Source organism: Emydura macquarii, unplaced genomic scaffold, assembly GCF_026122565.2.
Source record: "Emydura macquarii macquarii isolate MOO-44397 ecotype Brisbane River unplaced genomic scaffold, CSIRO-AGI_Emac_v2 contig_2422, whole genome shotgun sequence".
Taxonomy (NCBI): domain Eukaryota; kingdom Metazoa; phylum Chordata; order Testudines; family Chelidae; genus Emydura; species Emydura macquarii.
Genome location: NW_027132559.1, coordinates 41,186,702 through 41,208,762, shown reverse-complemented (window position 1 = coordinate 41,208,762; position 22,061 = coordinate 41,186,702). Strand labels below are relative to the sequence as shown.

Below are 22,061 nucleotides of genomic sequence, written 5' to 3'. Positions count from 1 at the left end.
AACATTAAGAGCCAAATTTTGAAATGTGGGCACCTCAGCATTACAGGTTAAGCCTATATTTGTGTATGCAAGCTGGATAACTGTGATCCTGTGACAGACTTGTATGCATATGCAATTATGGCCATTACTCACAGGACAGGTTCCCATTCATATTTTGTGGATACAACTTAGGCATCCGTTACTGAAAATGTTTCTCTAAAAGTAAGATCTCCACCTTCTGTTCTGTCTCCCCATCTCTATCCTCTCAATTCATTTGGGCACTTCAATCTTACTGGTTTTTAAAAAAAAACCTGAATTCTTAAATCTTTTTTTAATTACAAAACAAATCTTTGATCCACATTTTGTTAATGGTTTCACATCTACGCTCAAATGCACTGATTGAATAATAGAGATTGGAGAAATTGTTGTAGGTACATACAGGAAACTGAATATTTCTTTATATATGACTTAGTAAATTGATTTCTAGCTATATAAATTTCAAAATATTGGAGAAGATCAAGAATACATTCTGCTTATTTTCCTGTTTTCCTACTGAAGCTTTATAAACTTCCCCTTCCTCTGGTTGTAAGAAATTCCTGAATTATGCCATTGCATGGGATCACATAGCAGCGTGGGGTCAAAGACCTGGTTTTGCTTTTCCCCAGGCTCCACTTTGGTATTTTCTTTAAATGGAGCATTAGTTATGGTGTCCTCTGTGGGCTTTGGAGCCCTCCTGTGTAAATCACACTGACGGCACCGATGAGTTCGAGACAGACATGATCAACTGCAGTAGCAGTGAAAGCTACTAACGGCTCGTTGTGACTCAGATAGAGGCTTTTGTTTTAGACCCATGAGAAACTCTCTAAGTATTATTTTTCTCTCCCTTCCAAGAGGAAATGACTGGACAGTTCAGATCCTCCCGCATTTTCTTTCAGCATCATCCATCTAGCAGCTCCCAAATGTGAATTGGAATCATCATGACAGCTGATATCTGCATTTATCTCCCTTCTGCATTTATCTCTCTTCTGCATGAGTTCGGTCAAGACCACAGCTTGAACAGTCTTTATTTTTCTGGTCTGCTTTTATTTTTATAGCACAACCAGTGGTGTTTTTAAAGCTGAGTGATTAACCCTCGACTGTTTTGGAATGACAGCTAGTGCACAGTAAAGACATCTGCTATCAGCACAGTGATAATTTAATATAAATGCAAAAAACCCAACATCCCAGTATGTAAAAACAACACTTGAGATAATATAACATCAGACAATGTCAAGGATATTCAAATTGCTGTGGAATCTAACTTGAGTGCCCTTGTGTTGTAGAGAGTCTTAAGAATATTGAGTGATTGGTATATATCACATGGGGGTACATATTGTGTTGGTATAAATACAGTTAGTATGTTAATGGTAGGACTCTCAAATACACAAAGCATTGACCTAACTTTGCTTCCACTGAAGTCAATGGTAAAACTCCGATTGATATTAATGGGAGTAGAGTTAGACCAATGCTGAGCACTTTCAAAGATCCCATCCATAATCCTTATTTTAATTTAGGATGAAATCCTGGCCCCTACTGAAGTCTATTGTAAAACTCTCATTGACTTCAATAACACCAGGATTTCACTTTTGATTTCTAGTAGTTTTTTCTTCTTTGATGGAAACCTAAAAAATACAAATAAAAATGCTGCCCAAAAAATCTGCAGTTAACATCTGAATGGCTGAAATTGTATTTTGTAAAAAAATAATCTGATTTGTTGATTGTAGATCAAAGCAGGCCTAATGGTGCAGGCAATTCAATGGGTGTTGTAAGCAGGGAGTGCCTGCAGCATTAAGTCCTGAGACCAAATATTCTACAGCTCCATCACCCCCAAATGCAATGGTGATGCACCAGTAAAATGACAGATTAGCACTCTGTGTACATTTTTTAAAAATTGACATGGTTTAGGAAGAATCTAAACTTTGCAGAAAGAACATTTTTAAAACTTCTATTTGTAACTGGATCCCAAGTTTTACAAACTGTTTCAATGGAAAAATTCCATTTTTATTTTTTGTTACCTTGTTTTCTATAAACACCAGAGTTTGTCTGAGCTGTGTCAATTAAAAGGATCATAAGAGTACACTACAATCTTCTATCGATCTTTAACATCGATGTTTATAGGGCCCAAATCACTGTCGTGTCTAGATGACAGTGTCTTCTGCTACGTGCCTTGAGATCCAGTCGTGTTTTAACCCAGTGTAATTTTAGTCATAGCTTAATGGTTTACTATTTAAAGTGCAATCTTTTTAATCTCTGTGTTTTACACAAAATATTTATTTTATATCTTTAAGTAAAGTAGCAGAATCTGGATTATGTGTGTGTGAACCCTGGGTCTGTATGGAACCAAGCAGGATCATAAGGTTGACCTATGTGGATCCTATTGCACAGTCAGAGCCTCAGCATGGTATAAAGACTATATTAGTCTGAGTTAGTGATGGCTACATTACTCATGAGTGGCAAATACAAACTTTGTACATCATTACTTATTTCCTGTTTGCCACAAAATAAAAGGTATTTTAAAACATTTTTATAATGATGCTGAGTGGGCAAGAAAACAAATGTTTGGTGATGTCGTATGCTTTTTTAAGAGAACTATCTAAAAATGACATCTTTTAAAAATTAAGTTTACATCCACATTTTCAAACGTTGCATCTTTGGTGGGAGTATAGTCTCAAATCACTTTTGAAAATGTAGGAATGTCTGAAAAATTATAGTTTAAAAAGAAAAGTGAGCCATTTTTAGTTAGCTCTCTTGGTAGCCTCTGACATCACCAAAATATGTCTCTCTCTCCTGTTAAGTATCTTTAAAGAAATTCTTAACTGATTCAACCAAGAAATAAAAATATCTCACACTCTTATCTGGCGTGGTAATTTATTGGTTAAGTTTTATCCTGATGCAAATTAAAACCACCTACTTCAGTAATAAAGCCCTGAAATTACCTTCAGAATGAAAAACTCCCAATTAATAATGGTACTGTCTACCTAGGTATTCTTAATCCATACATAACTATTGCATCTGAGCACCAGGGAAGTATTCGAGAGGGAGGAGTCTTTTGTGGCTAAGATTTAGGGCTAAGAAGTTAGGCCCTGCTATAGATTTATTATGTGCCCTTCAGGACATCACCTATGCTAAAATTTTCAAATGTTGATGACTAAAGATAGGCTCCTAAATTCATATTGAGGCATTCAAATGAGGAGCCTGATTTTGAAAGTTGCTGAGCACTAACAGCTCCCATTAAAATCATTTCATGTAGCTTCAATGGGAACTCTAGGTCAACTTCATTCAGCACCTCTGAAAATCAGGGGAGTTAGGTGCCTAACAGGGATTCAAAATTTTAGATACTCTAGCTCGAAAATGTTAACCAAAATGGTGATGTTGCTCAATACCTTTTTCTGTTTGTCTTTAACAGTTACAATGCCCATAAATAAGAGGTAATTAATTAGTTATGCCATGAGCTTTAATGGACCAAGGAAGTAATAAATCAATTAAAAAAGCATATTCAATCTCTGCTTCTTTCTCTAATTTTCTAGTACAAAATAGTTGTCAAGGTTCAAAAATTATTTTTTTTTCAGGAAGAGGGGCCAATTGGAATGAGTAATTATTGAGAACTTTATTGTTTTCTGCACTATTCTCAGTTTTTCTTTTGTTTTACTTGTCATACCTGTTTAATCTCCTGATGTGTTAATGATACTCTGAAGTTGTCATTTCAAATATTTTGTGATGCAGTGCCATCCCTCAGATGTCACCATGACACACAATTTTTGTGATTTATATTAGGAGTGATATTTTAATAATAACAGCATCGCTTTCATTGCAACAGGCATCATAACCTAAATGTACAGATGTCTTGAATTTTAAAAGAACAGTACACTTCAACAGTTGTCAAATTCTGACAACTGCTGCTTTCCTTTTTTTATTCTTTAATTTTCTTTTTTAAAATAGAGGGCATTTCCTATTCATGCCTTGAACAGTTTTGCCCTCTTTAAGTGAGACAGAGATAATGTGGAACTCCCTGGTGGTATCTCTTTTCACAATTGTGCTGCACTTCCAGTGTGACATTAAATTAGTAATTATAGCTGAGTGTAGTACTTCTGACAGTCTGAGCACACTGCCAACAAGTGAACTGCTCAGCAGGGAATTTGGAGAAGAAAAAGAAAACATAACTGGACTGTCTTTTTTTCTTAAGGAGGTAGAAGTGATTATTTAAACATCCTATGTTCCTTTCTTGCTAGACTGCCTTCAAACAATTTTATAACTAGACATCAATATGCATTTTTATGCTTAATCTTCTAAAATCATCATATCACTGCTTGAACTGATGTATACTCTTATTCATAGAACAGTAACTATATCATGAAAGCATAAATCTACTAATTAAAATAACAATGGATTTGCTTTAACATAAGAACTTTTCCATTGATGCTGGTTTGAAAAGAAAATGTTGCTCTTGGCAGTTGTTGTAAATGTTTCTTAGCTATTATTAATCTTGGCAGCTCTAACTCAGTACAAAAAAGATTTGGTGACTCTTGTGAATTTTATGTGGCACCCATGCACAAGCAATTCTCTGAGGCTGGACACTTTTTTCCTATTACAGTTTGAGGGTTACATGAGAATTAATGTCTGTGTATTACAGTTAAGTTATTACATCTAGGAATATCTTTCATACCCACTTTTCAGCATTTCTTTTGTGCCCTGTAAATTACAACATATTATAATTAATTACTACTTTTACCCGATTCCTGAAATCACAGTTATAACTAAGATAAGTGATTGTAATATCAGAGCATTTTAGCACAATAGCACAGCAACTCAGTCTTATTCCAACACTTCAATTTAAGGGTATTTTTCTTTTGCTGTCAATAAACGAATAGTTAAAGGGACTTCATCAAGTTCTAAAATTTGACCTACTTTTTCATTATTTCAATTTAAAGTTTTTGTAATTCCATAATAACATTACTTCTGCTTCGAGTGCTTGCTCATGCCCATTCCCAAAGTAGGTGTGTGCATGTGCCACATGCACCAGTGCCAGACAGCTTTTTCCCTCAGTAGTACCTATAGGAGATGACTATAGTACCCCCTGCAGCGGCTGCATATAGGCGCCATCGACTCTCCCTTCCTCTCAGTTCCTTCTTGCTGACAGTGACAATGCTGGAACGTCTCTTGCCTTTGCAAGTTCCCTTGCTAAACCTAGTGGTTTTTTCATTGTTCTAGTTGTTAGTTAATAGTTAATACTTTAGTTTAGTTGGTTCCAATTGTTAGTTGTTAGAAGCCCAGGGTCAGGGCATGTCCCATTCTCCAGGGTTTAAACCCTGTGCTTCGTGTAAGAAGCCAGTGCCGAAGAGCAACCCCCATCAAAGTTGTTTAAAGTGTCTGGGAGAAGCGCATGTCAGTGACAGTGCAAAATCTGTAAAAGTTTTTGCCCTTGGACTAAGAAAGAACAAGATATCCGTCTTAAGGCCATCCTGATGGAGTTGGCACTTAGACCGGTGTTGGAGCCCAGTAGATCTGACCCGGTACCGAACGTGATGGCCTCAGCAAGCAGCGTTCTGCTGCCGCCCTGTGCCTCATCTCAGCACCGATCACTATCTCCAGTACCAAAGAAGAGGCAGAAGGAGGTTCGCATGGAATGGGAATGCTCTCCTACAGAAAAAGTGAAAGGGGACCAGGCGGGACCCGGGTCGGGTCACAAATCCTCCCCACCTCAGAGGGGTCCCTCACCGCTGCAAGCATCAACCATGGCACCGGACCCTCCACTGACTCCAGGAAGTGGTGGAGGCCCTCACCTCCTGGGGGTACCATCAACCCCAGAGGCTTTGAGTCTGTGAAAGACCTCCTGGCATTGCCCATGCCACCGATGTCGAGGGATAGTAGGCCACTCTGAGATTCAGCACCAGCACCAATGGGCAACGTATCGAGGGACAGATCTGCCTGAGAGTCGCCTTCTTCAAGGCACCGTTCACCAATGCACAGGCAGTCCCCGGAGTCAAGACCGCACTCTCCGGGTCAGGACAGCGTTAGCCTGGGCTTCCGCTATCAGTCTCCTGAGGGCCAGCACCTGGTGGAACACCACCATGGACCCCCGAAGCGATGCAGGACACCAACCTTGCGGCATGTCTTCCCGGCACTGCGGCCCCACTCACCTAATCCATACAAGAAGCCAAAGGACTAGAACAGGTCCCGGCATGCCCAACACTCGGGCTCCCCACACCACTCTCTGGTGCCGGAGCAGCATGCCCTGCATGGCATCGTGCGATATTTGGTCTCAGTAAAGGAGATTCCCCAGGACCTAAAGGGTCGAGGATTTTACTCCCGTTATTTCCTGATTCCAAAGGAGGGCTGAGGCCTATCCTGGACTTAAGACACCTCAACAAATACCTCAAAAAGTTAAAGTTCCGTATGGTTTCCTTAGCCACCATCATTCCCTCTCTGGATCCTGGCAACTCTTTCACATCACAGTCTTCCCTGGCCACAGGAGATTCCTACGGTTTACAGTAGGCAGCTGCCATTACCAGTTTGCAGTGCCCCTCTTTGGTCTTTCAACCACACCAAGAGTCTTTACCAAGTGCATGTCGGTAGTGGCAGCATACCTCCGAAGGAGAGGGGTGTAAATGTTCCCTTACCTGGACAATTGGCTCATCAGGGGCAGGTCAAAGTCCTAGGTCCAGGCTGGCATCATGATAACCTGGAACGTCTGCCAGGTGCTAGACCTCCTAATAAACAAGCAAAAATTGACATTAGTCCCTGTACAGAGGATAAAGTTCATCGGGACAATGCTGGACTTGTCCAAAGCCAGAGCATTCCTTCCAGAGGAAAGGTTTCTGGCTATGATGGACATTATAACTCGCGCTTCATCTCATCCCCTCATGATGGCCACGTGGTAGCCTGCACCTATGTGGTCCCCAATCCCAGACTGCACCTCAGACCCCTCCAGATGTGGGTGGCATTGGTGTATTCTCCAGTCAGGCACCACCTGGACAGGGTACTTACAGTTCCTCCGGAAATATTTATCTCTCTGGTGTGGTGGACAGATCCATATCTTGTGCTCTTGGGAATGCCTCTTGAGATGCTCCAGCTGTCAGTAATGCTGATTTCCGATGCTTCGGACAGGGGATGGGGAGCTCACTTGGGTTCCCAAAAATCCCAGGGCATGTGGACCTCAGGGGAATTGCAGCTACATATCAATATCCTGAAGCTCAGGGCAATTCGTCTAGCTTGTACAGTCTTCCTACCACATCTTGCCAACAAGGTGGTGCAGATACACACAGACAATATGGCCTCCATGTATTATATCAACAGACTGGGGGAGGTGGGATGTCAATCTCCGACCCTGTGCAAGGAGGCTGAGTTTCTGGGATTTTTGTGTCACTCACAACATTTACCCAATCGCAATACATCTCCCAGGGGTCAGCAACTCTTTGGCGGACCAACTCAGCAGGTCCTTCTGCTCTCGCCACGAGTGGTCCATCCACGCAGAGGTAGCATCCTGCATCTTTCAAAGGTGGGGCTTTCCCCAAGAGGACCTCTTTGCCACCAGGGACAACAAGAAGTGCCCTCGCTTTTGCATCCGTCAAGGTCTCAGTGCAGGCTCTATCACAGATGCCTTTCTCTTCTCCTGGGCGGGGGACCTCTTGTATGCTTTCCTGCCAGTACCACTGATCCACAAAGTTCTCTTGAAAATGAAGAGGGACAGAGTGCGGATTATCCTCATAGCTCCAGCGTGGCCCTGGCAACGTTGGTTCGGAATGCTTCTGGAGTTAGTGGGACCCAGGCATTGGACCATGCCAGTGTGGCCGGATCTCCTGTCTCAGGATCAAAGTCACCTGCTCCACCTGGAGCTGAGCTTCCTGCATTTGACAGCATGGATGCTTCATGGCTGAGTCAGGAGGAGCAGGCCTGCTCAGCCCAAGTTCAGAGCATACTGCTAGAAAGCAGGAAGCCGTCGACCAGATTGGCCTATAGGACTAAATGGAAGCGCTTCACCTGCTGGGCGACCGAACGTAGTGTGTCCCCGGGGGAGGCGTTGATCCCAACAACTTTAAATCTGCTCCACCTAAAGCAGGGGGGATTGACCTTCTCATCCATTAAGGTCCATGTAGCGGCCATATCCACTTTTCATCCCTTAGTGGAAGGTAGAACAGTCTTTTCACATGAAATGATGGCCAGGTTCCTTAAGGGATTGGAAAGGCTGTTCCCGTCAATAAGGGAGCCTTCTCCCCAGTGGGACCTGAACTTGGTCCTTTCTAGACTCATTGGTCTTCCCTTCGAACCTACAGCCTCGTGCTCCCTTACTCATTTGTCCTGGAAGGTCACCTTCCTGGTGGCTATTACATCCGCCAGACAAGTTTCAGAGATCAGGGCATTGAGATCAGAGCCATCCTACATTGTGTTCTATAAGGACAACGTTCAACTACGCCCGCACCTGGTCTTTTTGCCTAAGGTAGTTTTGCACTTTCACCTCAACCAGGATATATTTCTACCTATCTTTTGTCCTAAACTTCACAGCTCTAATGAAGAGAGACACCTGTACACTCTCGGTGTGAGACAGGACCTGGCATTTTACATCGACAGGACCAAACCCTTTCGTCATTCGACGCAACTTTTCATAGCTGTTGCAGACCGGATGAAGGGACTGCCAGTTTCTTCGTGGTGTATCTCGAAATGGATTATGGCCTGCATCCAAACCTGTTATGAGCAAGCCGGTGTCACACCTCTGGGGTCCTTGATGGTCCATTCAACAAGAGTTCAAGCCTCGTCTGCGGCCTTCCAACCTCATGTGCCCATCCAGGACATCTACAAAGCAGCTGCCTGGTCATCGGTACATACTTCTGCGTCCCATTATGCCTTAACACAGCAATGCTGGCTTGGTACAGCAGTGCTCCGAGTGTCACGTCCATGAACTCCTGCCCGCTCCAGAGATACTGCTGGTGAGTCACCTACTTTGGGAATGGACATGAGCAAGCACTCGAAGAAGAAAGAACAGTTACTTACTTGTAACTGTTGTTCTTCGAGATGTGTTGCTCATGTCCATTGCACACCCGCCCACCTTCCCCTCAGTTGCAGTTCCAGCAAGAAGGAACTGAGAGGGAGGGGGAGCCGATGGCACCTATATGCGGGCACATATGTGTGCCGCTGCAGTGGACCCTAGAGTCAGCTCCTACGGGTACTACTGAGAGAGAAAGCTGTTGGGCACTGGTGCACGTGGCACGCACACACACCTACTTTGGGAATGGACATGAGCAACACATCTCGAAGAACAACCGTTACAAGTAAGTAACTGTTCTTTATTTCATCTGAAGATTTTAAAGTACATTACGGACATTAATTAACCCTCACAGTATACCTCTGAAATATGTCTTAGACTCATTTACAAATGGATATCAAATTGAAGTACCGTGAGATTGTAACTTGCCCAAGGTGTCTCAGCAAATCAGTGACAAAAGTTAAAATTAGAAATCAAGAGTCCAGACTCCATTTCCCCTACTCCAACAACTAAATTATATTACCCTATGATTCTTCACAAAGCAAATTATTTTAAAAGTTTTTTCTTTAGACTATTTTTTTTTAAAAAGACTGTGCTGTGAGCCCAGCACTCATAGTGTGTGTGTGTGTGTGTGTGTGTACCTACACCTGTGCACAAAATGAAGGGAAAAATTAGCAAGAAAATCAAGTCCAATAGCTAAAGTGAGTTTGCTTAAGAAAAAATTATTTAAAAAATATTTGAATTATATCTTGATTCGAAACTTTACAAAAGGAAAAGAAAAATTAGAAATTGTTGTTATGACAATTACATACCCATGCCACTGAAATACAGCCAATTGTTTAACAAAATGTTTGAGTGCTGGTCTTTATCTGTATTCCACTGTGGGTATGCATTCTGTCCATGCACCCAGAGTCAGAGCATTTTTGTAAGTAGTGTCCATTGGTTCGTGCATGTGGCCTTGCCCCCCTCATGTTTCCAACCAAGGGCATAAAGGGCAGAGCAGATTGACTAGCTTTCCAATTACTTCTTATCATTGCATGGCTTGGATTGGAACCTCCAGTGTCTGGACCTCTCCTTCAATTTCCTTCAATCTGTAAATATTTCAGAGATTGCCTTTAGTGCATTTTGTATATAGTTCTTCATAGTTAATCATTTTTAGCAAAGTTTTTCTAGTTAGATTCCCTGCCTTGAGGAATTCTTCTCCCACCCCCCCCCCACCCCCAATATCCTGTTATGGGTATTGGACTATGCTCAGAACTCCAGATTTAAAAAATTGTGTGTCCTGCCCCCTTTCCTTCTTGGTCACCAATGACCACCAGCATTGCTTGTACTATGTTGGGGAGGAACATGTCACCACAGGGTGTAATATCTGCCACTCTTCTGACTTAGAAAGCACCTCACAGAGAAGACCATGAGGGCAGAGTCACACCCAGACCCAGGGATCTCCCCACAGTATGTCGGCCTGAAGTGACACAGAATGTAAGGGAGTCCATACCCACAGACCTGCCCACCCCATCAGGGTCTCGTCGTGAAGGCAGAGAACATTCACACAAATATAAGAGCAAGTCTCCCTTTATGTCTGCTTCAAAGATGTCTGATGCAGCTCTGGCTAAATTGAGCAAATCTATTCATTCAGCCCATAGGATTTAGGATATACTAAGTCCCAGGGCCATGATTCTTAAGCCTATAAAACCAGGGCTCTATCTACCAATTCCACTGATGCTGGTCAAGTCCAAAAGTCAAGAATCTTTTGGTTCAAGCATAATGAGAGCTTCAGCCACTGGCGTTAATGTTGCTGTCTCATGCACTGGCCATAGTCATCCTCCCTCCTACACTCCCCTCAGCACAAATGGGAGTTCAGAGACTTATCCTCCCGTGTACTATGTCTTTCCTCTTCCTGAGCCTCAGTTTTCCCCATCATCAGGACCTTCTTTTACTATGGTGATTTTGACTCCCCAGGGGAAGTTACCTATGACAGAAGCCTAGCCCCTGTTCCATCTACCAGCTGCACCTTTCTTCCATTGGAACAGTCGGTACTGTATTGGATCCAGACCCTTTTTTTTCTTTCTCAGAAGAATCCAAACCACCAGCATCTCCTCCTCCAAGAAACGTTAGTCCATTCAGGAGATCCAGATCCTCCTGGTACCAACCACCACCTCAACATTTACTTAGGGACCGGTGATACAGCATGTTTTGTGTACCTCCACAACACCCTTCTAACCCAGCTTTTTGGCCATACTGGGGAACATGAGACCATATGCCTGATATACAGAGCCCATTCATTCTGCCAGGGAGTCATTCCATCATTTCCCTCTGAGAGAACAGTCAGAATTTCCTCCTGACTCCATGGAAGAGGAAGACTACAAACTGGTTTCATTGGTCCTGGCAAGATTGTCTTCATCTCCCGATGAAGCAGTTATCCAGATGAACATAAACAATTTCAAGATTTATTGCACAGGTGCCAGAGAAACTCCAGATCTCCCTAGAAGAGGTCCAGGACTCTCAGCACAAACTCCTGGATATCCTGCAATCCACTGGGTCCAGTCAAATAGTACTTTCAGTTAATGAAGCTATTCTGGAACCTGCTAGTGTGGGCTGGCATACACAAGCCATGTGCGTTCCTACCCCCAAGAGGGCAGAGAAATGCTGTTTTGTTCTAGCCAAGGGAACGGAATTTCTCTCTACCCACCCTGCACTGAAATTTTTGGTCATCCTAGCTGCCATGGAGAGATCTAGACAACAGTATCCTAAATCCACTCCTTCTGACAAGGAAGCTAAATGTCTAGATGTCTTAGGAAGAAAGGTCTTCACATCTATCAGCCTCCATTTTTGCATAGTGAATTAGCAAACGCTGTTTGCTAAGTATGATGATCTAAACTATTCCAAATTCACAGACTTTGTAGATAAGATACCAAAGCTGGACAGAACTCACTTCCAGGTTCTTATACTACAGGGCAAGCTGGTGCACAGAACTACTTCAATCAGCGATTGATGCACCAGACACATCATCTAAGGCAATGGCAATGGCCACTGTGATGCACCCTGGGTTATAGCTACACACTTTAGGATTTCCCAAAGAGGTCCAGAACAGGAGGACTTGCCCTTCAGTGAAGCCCATCTTTTCAATGAGAAGACAGATAAGTCCTTATTTACTTTAAAGGACTCCAGGACCTCCTTCTGCTCCCTGGGAATATGTACACCTGTCCCAAGAGGAAATATTACAGATAGCCTTACAAACATAGACTGGCGGCTCAGCAGTTTTATCACCAGTGATCTTTCGACCTTCCTCGTAAGAGACAATGGGTATAGAAGTATCATTTCCCTGCATTTTCCATGTCCTCAGCACCATCTCAAACCCATCTCCTGGCCAAAATAGACGCAGAGATTCCACCATATCCTCATGATGTCAGATAATATGACAACTATCTTTTACATCAACAAACAGGGTGGGATGAGATCCAAACCCCTGTATGCAGAAACAATCACCCTGTGGAAATGGTATATTAGGAATCGAATCACTCTGTCAGCAGCTTACTTTCCAGGAACTCAGAATGTGTTGGCAGACACGCTCTGCAGGCATTTCACCATTCATCAGGAGTGGGAGATGCACAGTTCAGACAATGCTGTCCTTCCCTGGTCAAACCATCTGAGCCATGCCTTTCCTCCCTTGCTGCTGTTACCTCAAGTCTTATGGAAAATTCATCAAGACAAGGCATGAGTCATCCTCATCACCCCTAGTAGGCCCAGACAATTTTGGCTCGCAAATCTCATTCCCCAATCTGCATCCAGTCCTTTCCTGATTATCTTGACAGAGGAGAAAGGTAGGATCAAACATCCCAGCCCCAAAAGACTTCATATCATGGCTTGTTCTTTGGATAGGCAGCAACCCTAGAATGTTCCTGCTTTGAGGACATACAAAGCATCTTTAACAATAGCAGAAAATCTGAGCAGCATTTGAGGAGGAGAGGAGTGACTTCATTCCCTTGACATAAGAAGTGCTCTTGCCTTCTAACTGCAAAGGACAACACCAGTCAGAAAATCATCTAGACCAGTGGTTCTTAACCTTTCCAAACTACTGTACCCCTGAAGCCTGAGTCCCACCCCCATGGGGCTGAGGCATGTAACTTAGTTTCATGGCGCCCCTGTGGCTCCAGGCAATTGCCTTTCTTGCCATCCCCAATACCAGCTCTGCACTTGCGACCCCTCTAAACCCCAGGTTGAGAAACACTGATCTAGACTTTTTCTCACTATAACAGAATGAGTCCAAGATCAAGCTATCTTCCCAGATTATCTCTAAATGGAGCTTGGGCTGTGTCCTTCTCTGTTCCCAGTTGTCGCATCTTTCTTCCCTTCATGTGATAAGGGCTTATTCTACAAGAGCACAAGCAACTTCAGTGCATCGCTTCAGAAAGTGCCTGTACTTGACATTTGCAGGGCACCTATGTGGAGTTCCATCCACATGTTTGGGAGACAGTATGCTCAGGTGCAGAACTCCTCCGCTGACCCATTCTTTGGGACTATGGTCCTCCAAATAGATCTGCTGTCAGCATCCCTGCACCCTCCTCCTTCTTGTGTACTGCTTGTCAATCATCCATAGTGGAATACACACTAGAAGAAGAAGAGAAAGTTACTTACCTTCTAGTAACTAGAGGTTTTTCAAGACATATGATCCCTATCTATATTCACTACCTGCCCTCTTTCCCCTTTGCTTCAGATCTTTACTGGATTTGTGGTAGAGAAGGATTTGGAGAGGTGGTTGGTCCTCTCCACCCTTTCTGCCCTCAGTCAGAAACATGAGGAGGACAAGGACACATGCAAGGACCAATAGACTCTGCTTGCAAGAATTCTCTAACTCCAGGTGCATGGAGCACATACAGATGCATGGTGGAATATAGCTTGGATTACCCATACAGAAGAACCTCCAGTTCTATAAAGGAAGTAAGTTTTCTCTTCCACCTATGCAGTCACTTTTCATTAAAATTGGTGCTTGTAGTCTTTTCCTCCTCTCCCTGAACATATTTATCTGATGCGCCACATAATTATAATTGATGTAGTGAATAGTTATGTGGTAAATTGTATTTTGAAATTACTTATGATTTGGTTGCTTTTCAATTAATAGTTGTCTCAAATTTAGAAATAATTCTCAAATTAAATCAGAAGGATTAACCTGTGGTTTTAATTTATTCCAGGTGTCCAGCTCAATTAAAAATTGATAAAATACAGGCACTTCTATGTTCTATCCTGCACAACATGCAGCAAAATAACATTAACCTTTGAAACTCGTACTGAATTAACTTCACTGAGTATTGAAAGGTGTATACTCATATGTGCAGTGCCCCATCACCACCTCCCACCTTCCTAACCTGCCTGCAGTTTCTTATTACAAATCCTCTGCACCCACTGCTAAAGCCCTCCCTTTAAGACAGAGCAATCCACACAATAAAATCTTAAACTCAGCCTCCCATGCCTCTAACTGGTGAAAACAACAGATAGACTGCAAAAAACCCCAGACAAATGCCCAAATGACTTTCCCCTTCTTTTATGATAGTTGTCTGGTGCAGACCCTCCTGTCCAGCTGCAGAACCCATCCATGACACTCCAAACTTCAAAATATATTTAATTAATATTCAGCATTTCTTTTTCAGGATACAACCTTCTTTCCCTGGGGAACACAATGTAGCAAAGCAGCCAAAAGTAACAAAAAGGCTGAAGTTACTTGACATTTATAATTAATTTATAGAACAAGAAAATTATGTGCAAAGGAAGCTGGTGCGTGGCTGATTACGGGCATTTTTATAACAGCTTGGAAACCAAAGCAGTTGACAAACTATGGGCCCAGTCCTGCAAACATATAGACGTGTGAGTAACTTTACTCATTTGAATAGTCCATTGAAGTAAATGAGACTACTCATGTCAGTAAAGTTACTCACATGCATAAGTGTTGGCAGCATCAGGTCCTATGTGCATATAGCACACTCAAGTCCAGCCCCCACTGGACTGAAATTTAGCAACTAATTGTCAGATGGTGCACTTGACAGCAATAAGGGGAGAGTAAATTCTGGCTGGTCACACTTCAGTACAAACACTTGTTCATTCAGAGACTTAATTGTCTTGCAGAGATTATCACAACCAGGAAACTATCTGAGGTGTCAGATTTAACATTACCCATGATTGTCACTGTGGATAATAGTGGACAAAACCCCAAAAGAATTACTTTTAGCAAAAGAGCAACAAAACAAATAATTACTATTTTAATTTGATATTGATTGGAGAAGGTGTTGAATTAAGATGTCTGTAGAGTACATGAAATCAGACACAAAATATTTGTGTTCACCTAGAAGCAGATTCTGTATTTCATTGTCTGTCTTTCAGGAAACACTTAAATGTTGTAATATTTTTCTCTGATTAAATGCAAAAAGGTTATATAGAAACAGTGACGTGATCTCAATCATTGGGATGGTAAGAGGCGCAAGTCATTGTTTATCTCCTTAAGTATATAGATTTTTAAAACTCAAAAAATGTATTTTTTAGGAAATTAAATAGGAATTGCAATATAAGACTCATTAGTTATCCAGATCCTAACATAACTGTCTAATTTTTTGCATGTGCACATGAAAAATACTGCAGTTATTAGAATAAAATTTTACACATAACATAACTGTGACCTCTAATTTTTTTTAAATTGCTCAAGTCTGAAAAGCTGTTATGTAAAAATGGCACCTTCTTATTTGGTAGATCTTCTCCTATGTGTATTAAGAATCATAACTTTAATGACAAAATTTAGATTTTAGTACTTTTTATACCTCTTAGTGTTACAGTTGACACAGCTAATAGAGTGTGAATTGGATTCTTTTCCTTCATATGCATCACGAGCAGAATTGCTTACCATGTTTCAATGTTAGACTTGTGCCATGATTTGAAGAAAATGGGGTGGTACAAGGGTATTTCAAGTCCTATTTTTGCCTACAGAGCTGTCATTACTGATGGTGATGCAAGAGAATGAAAAATTTGGCTCAGCTCTGATTCCACAATCCCATTTTTAAATAGTCACTCTTTCAAATAGAAATGCACTTTGGTCCTATCCTGCAAAGTACAGAGCACCTACAGTTCCTGTTTCCTTTGACTAGAGCTGTGGGTGTACAGCACTTGGCAGAATCAAGCCCTCTAAGACTTAAACATGATAAATGGCCTAATATCTGGCAACTTTGCGTCATGGTATATAAAACCTCCTAATATCTGAATTAATAGATTTTTAATAAAAATCTATTATCTTGAGCACTATTGATTAAACTTCCTGCATGTTTGTTAGTTTCATACTTTTTAGGAATCTGATATATTATGTGGTCAGCTAAGTAATTTCTCTTGACCTAGACCTAGATATTATAAAAGGTCCTAAAGTTGTATTTTAAAACTGATACTGTGAAAGCATATTATAAAATCAGATGACTCATGTTACATTAAAAAGTACAAGTGGCATTGAATTACCTGTCATAATTTAATAATTGTACAATTGTTCTATAACTTAGCACACTATGATTTTCATTAAAGATCTGGGGAAGTTTTGTTAGAGGCCAGAATCCACTTTTTACATTTTGTTCTATACCTCCAGCAAATTTTGAGCTTTCTATGAGTTGTGGACATTAATTATGTTTAATATAAAACCAGAATAAATTAATATTTCACATGTCCATGCATCTTAATTTTTCAAAACGTCACACTATAGATTAGGCCTTGTGGCCCCAAACCACAAACATACTTAGGCACCTAAATCCTGGGTTTAGGCTTCTCTGTGATCCACACAACTCCTGCTGAATTCTGTAGGTGCCTTAAATCACTCAGTCCCTAAGTTTTTGGAGTAAAAGTTCCCTCAGCACTTCAGTTATGCTGCCTCACTCTAGGCAAGCAGACACCTATCTCCTGCCTAAATCCAAGACTGATCCACAAACTGGGGGAAAATAGGCAGAAGAATGCCTATCTCATGTGCAGGGCCTAATCTGGTAGGTGTGTTTAGAGGCCACCTACCTGATTGGGTGCCATTCAAAATCTGGCCACCAGAGGAGGGGGGGTGATGGCAGCAGCAGTAACCAGTTTATCTTAGTAGTTAGAGCACTCACCTGGGATGTTGGAGACCTGTGTTCAATTCCTGAAAGAGGAAGAAAGGATTTGAACAGGGGTATCCCACACCTCTCATGAAAATGCTCTAAGCACTGAGCTATGGAAAGTTCTGATGTGGGCCTTACTGAATCTCTCCTGTTGAAGCTGTGGTTAAATATAATGAAAGCATGATTGGAGCAGGGGACTGAATGCTGGGTCTCTCACCTTCTAGTTGGGTGCCCTAATCACCAGGCTCTAACATCATTCTCTCTCTGGCCCAATGACTATTTAAGTATTTACCCATAGTGGAACAATCATTGGGCCAGAGAGAGGAAATATTGCTGTAGCCTGGTGGTTATGGCTCCCACTCAGGTGATGAGAGACCCATGGTTTAGTCCTCTTGCTCCATCTTTCATTATTTATCCAAGTGCAATAGCTTCAACAGGAAAGATTGAGTAGATCCAAAATCAGAATATCCTGTGGTGAGAGCACACACCTCAGTGGTGGGAGACCCCTGTCCAAATCCTTTCTTCCCTCAAGCAGAGGAGGGAATTGAACTTGAGTCTACCACCTCCCAGACTCAACCATTGAACTAAATGTTACAATATCACCACTGTCACCACCTCCTCCTCTGAACATTTTGTGTGGCAAGAGAGAGGATTAAACTGAGAGTGAAGGCGCAGAGAGAAAATCCATTATTAATTAAGTAGGAGTAGTTATGTATTCATCTCCTATGCAGCTTTTAAAATATGTAGTTCTTTAATATAGTAATATGTTTATTATAATAAATTACAATATCGGTGACTTTCTCTACCAAGGGGTTTTCTTCACTGGAAATATTTGAGATGTCATCAAAAATTGTCAATTATTTCACTAAAGCAAAGTCTCTGTAATTTTTCATCTGAATACAGAGTTTTAAATGGACACATGGAAGGAAGTGCTTTTTCCCATGTATACCCACTTAATTGCCTTTGTGCATGGGTAGAACGTAGGTATCCCCAAATCTTTGCATATCACTTCATACAATATAGGTTTTTAAATAACAGTTTAAACCCCATTCCAGTAATAAATCTGTTTTGTTTAAATTCCTAAATCTATAATGTCCCATCACTTTCACAGATATTAATTCAATAACTTTGTTGATGGGGGTAATGGTTGTTAATACTAATTTTGTATTACAATTGTACCCCATCTTGCCAAGGGCCATACAAACATATGGGAAGACATGGCCCAGCTCAAAAGAGCTTATAGTTTAAAAATATCAAAACCAGAAGATGAAGGATGCAGGCAAGAGATACAGCATACATGGTCAATGTGACAATTGGCATGTGGTATGTTTGTTCCAGGTTTATTTTACATATGTATAAATTGTGCTCAGCTACTCCTCTTCCTAGCCATTGTTAGCGGTTTTGGGGGTTTGTTATTGTTTGTTTTTTACTTATTATTACTTTAAATGCCTCATTTATAGTGTTACTTGGTGCTTAATCTATTAATTTAGGTATTTACATAGCTTTTATCACCATAGCCTCTCAGTGCCTCATAAACATTAAAGATTTTCACAGCAAGCCTGTAAGGGAGGGAAGTGTTGTTATCCCAGGTTTAAAGATGGGAATTCAGGCACAGAGTGGTTAAGGAGAAGGTGTTCAAAGGTACAAAGGGAAGTTAGACACCCAACTTTCACTGAAAATCTCCAGGAGTTGAACTCCTGACTGCATTATGTGCCTTGGAAAATCTCCCCCCAAGGCCTTGTACTGAAGGGCAAAAGGGGTATGTTTTTCATTTGTGTTAGTTCAATCATGTTTAAAGACAAATTGGCTGGTAGTATTATAGTGGTGGGGCCTAGGCTACCACATTGATAACTAATATGCCATCAGATGTGTTAGCTTGTATTTTAATGAATATTATGTGGGTTTTTCTATCACAGTAAGCTAACTTGAGTGAAAGACACGCTCTTTTTAACCCATCAAGACAAGGCCCAAATGATTCACCCAATGTCATACAGGAAGTCTGTGGCACAGCACAGAACTGAATTTGGTGCCTTAACCATAAGGTCATCCTTCCTCTTCCTCCCTACCATTTGTTTAACATGTTAATAGTGCCTATTTTATTAAAAGGGTGGTTCTAAATTAGTTCTGACTTTTTAAATATAAAAATATTCTAAAATCAGGATTACTAGTGACTTCTGTGCTGGAAGGAAAGGGAGTTTGGTTGCTTTTATTTTTTCATTGCTTTGTCTCAAGTCTTCACCTAATTCCATATCAGTCTCCTTCCTCCAGTCTTAAACATTCCACTCACTGGATCCTTCTGGCTTTGGCAGCATCCCTCCATCCCTGTCTGCCAAGTCAGCCTACAGAGTTATGTGATAATTTCCTAGATGGAGAGCAATAAGCTTTACAGCTGCTAGTCCTGAATATTTTATCTGCTTTTTCCTCCTCTTTTCCATCCCAAACTACTTATCCAAGCTGGCCAGGGAGATAATTGATATATGCTGTCACATTATAGTAAACAGCAACCCACTGTTTGCTTCTAAGAAACCTTCCAGATACTACCCTAATGCCTTTGGGTTAAACACCAGAGTGCTTCAGACAGGATTTTTCCTCTCTGGAATCTGGTATGGATGGACAGGAACCTATAACTTCTTCTCAAATGTCTTTTTTTTTTTTTTTTTTAAACAAAATGGGAGGGACTTTAAGAACAAAGTTATAGGGCATTTTAACAAGGCAGAAAGTAATATATCCAAGATAGTAATAATCCACAGCTGCCAAGTTCAAAGCTCAACTTTCCCAAAGTTCATGGTTGTTGGGATCTAAGTGTTCAGTTTGGGGCCCTCTCTATACAAAAATCTTTGTGGTTTTTTTTATATTCTCTTGATATGTGGGGAGGGTGAATCATATTTTCTGAACAAAGGCAGCTACGTTATTCATGCCAGGATGAATAATGCACAGCCCATAAAAACAAACCCAAGGAAAGGGATTTGTTGTATTGTGGAATCGAAACATCCCATCCCTTCTTTTGTTTAGAGGCAAAAGAGTTTTTCAATATTAGAGGGAGATACAAAAATATTTGAGAGGGTTACATTTTGCGGCCTGTCTGCTATGGCATAGTTTCTCAACCTGTGGTACGTGTACCCCTGGGGGTACACATGACACAGGCAGGGGGTACCTGAGGAAAAATAGAGTGAAGGGGAAGTGGGTGGCAGCTGCTGACTTCTGGGGAAGCCAGGCGACAGCAGCCCGCTTCCCGCCCAGTCACAGCTTCCAGCTGTAAGGCGGGCAGCAGCCGCTACAGTCCCGGGAAGCCGGGCTGCAGCCACCTGCTTCCCGCCCAATCCCAGCTGGGAGGCAGGTGGCAGCCGCTGGCTTTTGGGGAAGGCACGCGGCAGCCGCACGCTTCCCACCTGGTCGCAGCTGGGAAGAGAGGGGCAGCTGCCAGTTCTTGGGGGAGGCGGGTGGCAGCCACCCGCTTCCTGCCAGGTCCCAGCTCCCAGGTGGGAGCCCGGTGGTAGCCTCCTGCATCTTGCGAGCTGGGCTCGCAGCTGGGTGGCAGTCACCTGCGCCCCGGCTCCGAGCCGAGGGACAGCCTGCAGCGCCTCTGCTTGAAGAGAGGCAGTAGCCACCTGCCCACATCTCTGGGTCCCAGCCGGCACGGAAGCCTCCTCTGTCCCATCTCGGAATGGGTGGCAGTCACTCACTTCTCGGACTGGCAGCCAGGCAGCAGCCGCCTACAGCATGCCCAGGTGGCAGCCCCCCACCCTGGCTCAAAACCCAGTACCCAGAAAACTTGTGATTTCACTGCTTTAGCTGAGCAGTGAAATTGACAACTATGACAACCCCAGATTTCACCAGTTACCCTCTTTTCCTGTCTGTCTCTCTCTCTCTCTCTCTCTCTCACCCCTTCCTCCTCTTAAATCTATGGCAAAAAATTTGGCGTGGCGCTTTATATTTCCCAGCATTGGCATGCTGCTCAGAGCCTCCTAGTTTTGGCCAATATCACCTCTAGTCCAGGTACATACTTGAGTCGCGCACGCCTGGTGTAAAGGTGGTAACCCTACCCGCACTAGAACTGACATCTGTCATATCACAGCCTTAAATACTCAGCCTCTCTTCCAACATATGGCTCACATTAGTCTGTAAATATGAAACCCCGTGGAAAATTGAGTGTTGGGGTACTTATTACAATTTTCAGAAGTAAGAGGGTACTTGCTACTTAAAAGATTGAGAAACACTGTGCTATGGTACTATCACTCTGAATCCTTTGTTTTTCATGTATTTGGGGTGGGGGAACAGAGGAGAAAAACTTCTAGGTCACTTTTTCCTTCTTGGGTTTATGAAGAACAAAATAAAATGGTACATTGGAAAGTATTGTACTTAATAAGGTTATAAGCAATGTATTGGCATATTTTTCTTGAAGCTACAGGAAACATTCCAATAGGCTGTTGTTAACTATGGGATTGTTTTTCTTTCCTGTTTGTTTGCTTTTTAGGTGTTTGGGGGGGAGGAGATTGGTGGGTTCCCCCCGTTATTTACTCTCAGTAGAAAGATTGCAGACTAGGAGGGAAATTTTGGCTTTTATTGAAGTTAGTCACAAAGGCCCAGATCCAGAAAGATACTTAGGAACCTAACCCCAGAATTAGGTCCCTGCTTTAGACACCAGTGCAATCCACAGAATTCATGCTAGGCTGCCACCTAACCCTGTAGATGCCTAAACTCACTGAGTGCCTAAATTTTCTCCATAAAAGTTCTCTTGGTGTCTGAGCTGCTGCCTCACTCTGCTGTCCAAATACCTACCTCCTTCCTTAGCGTCAGTGTAGTCCACAAACTGGGGAAAGATAAGCAGAGAGTGCCTATGGTGCTGAATCAAGCAGGCATGTTCAGGGGCTGCCTACCAGATTGGGTCCCATTGAAAATGTGGCCAGAAGAAGAGGTGCTGCTGCTGCCTTCTAACCTTTAGACTAGTTGTTAGTGCACTTACC

At 42.2% G+C, this 22,061-nt stretch overlaps 1 protein-coding gene across 1 annotated transcript in view; it reads left to right on the top strand.

Annotated features, from left to right (window-relative positions):
• Positions 1 to 22,061, top strand: part of PIP4K2A (phosphatidylinositol-5-phosphate 4-kinase type 2 alpha) — a 206,368-nt gene that overhangs the window by 153,024 nt on the left and 31,283 nt on the right. The window lies entirely within an intron of this gene.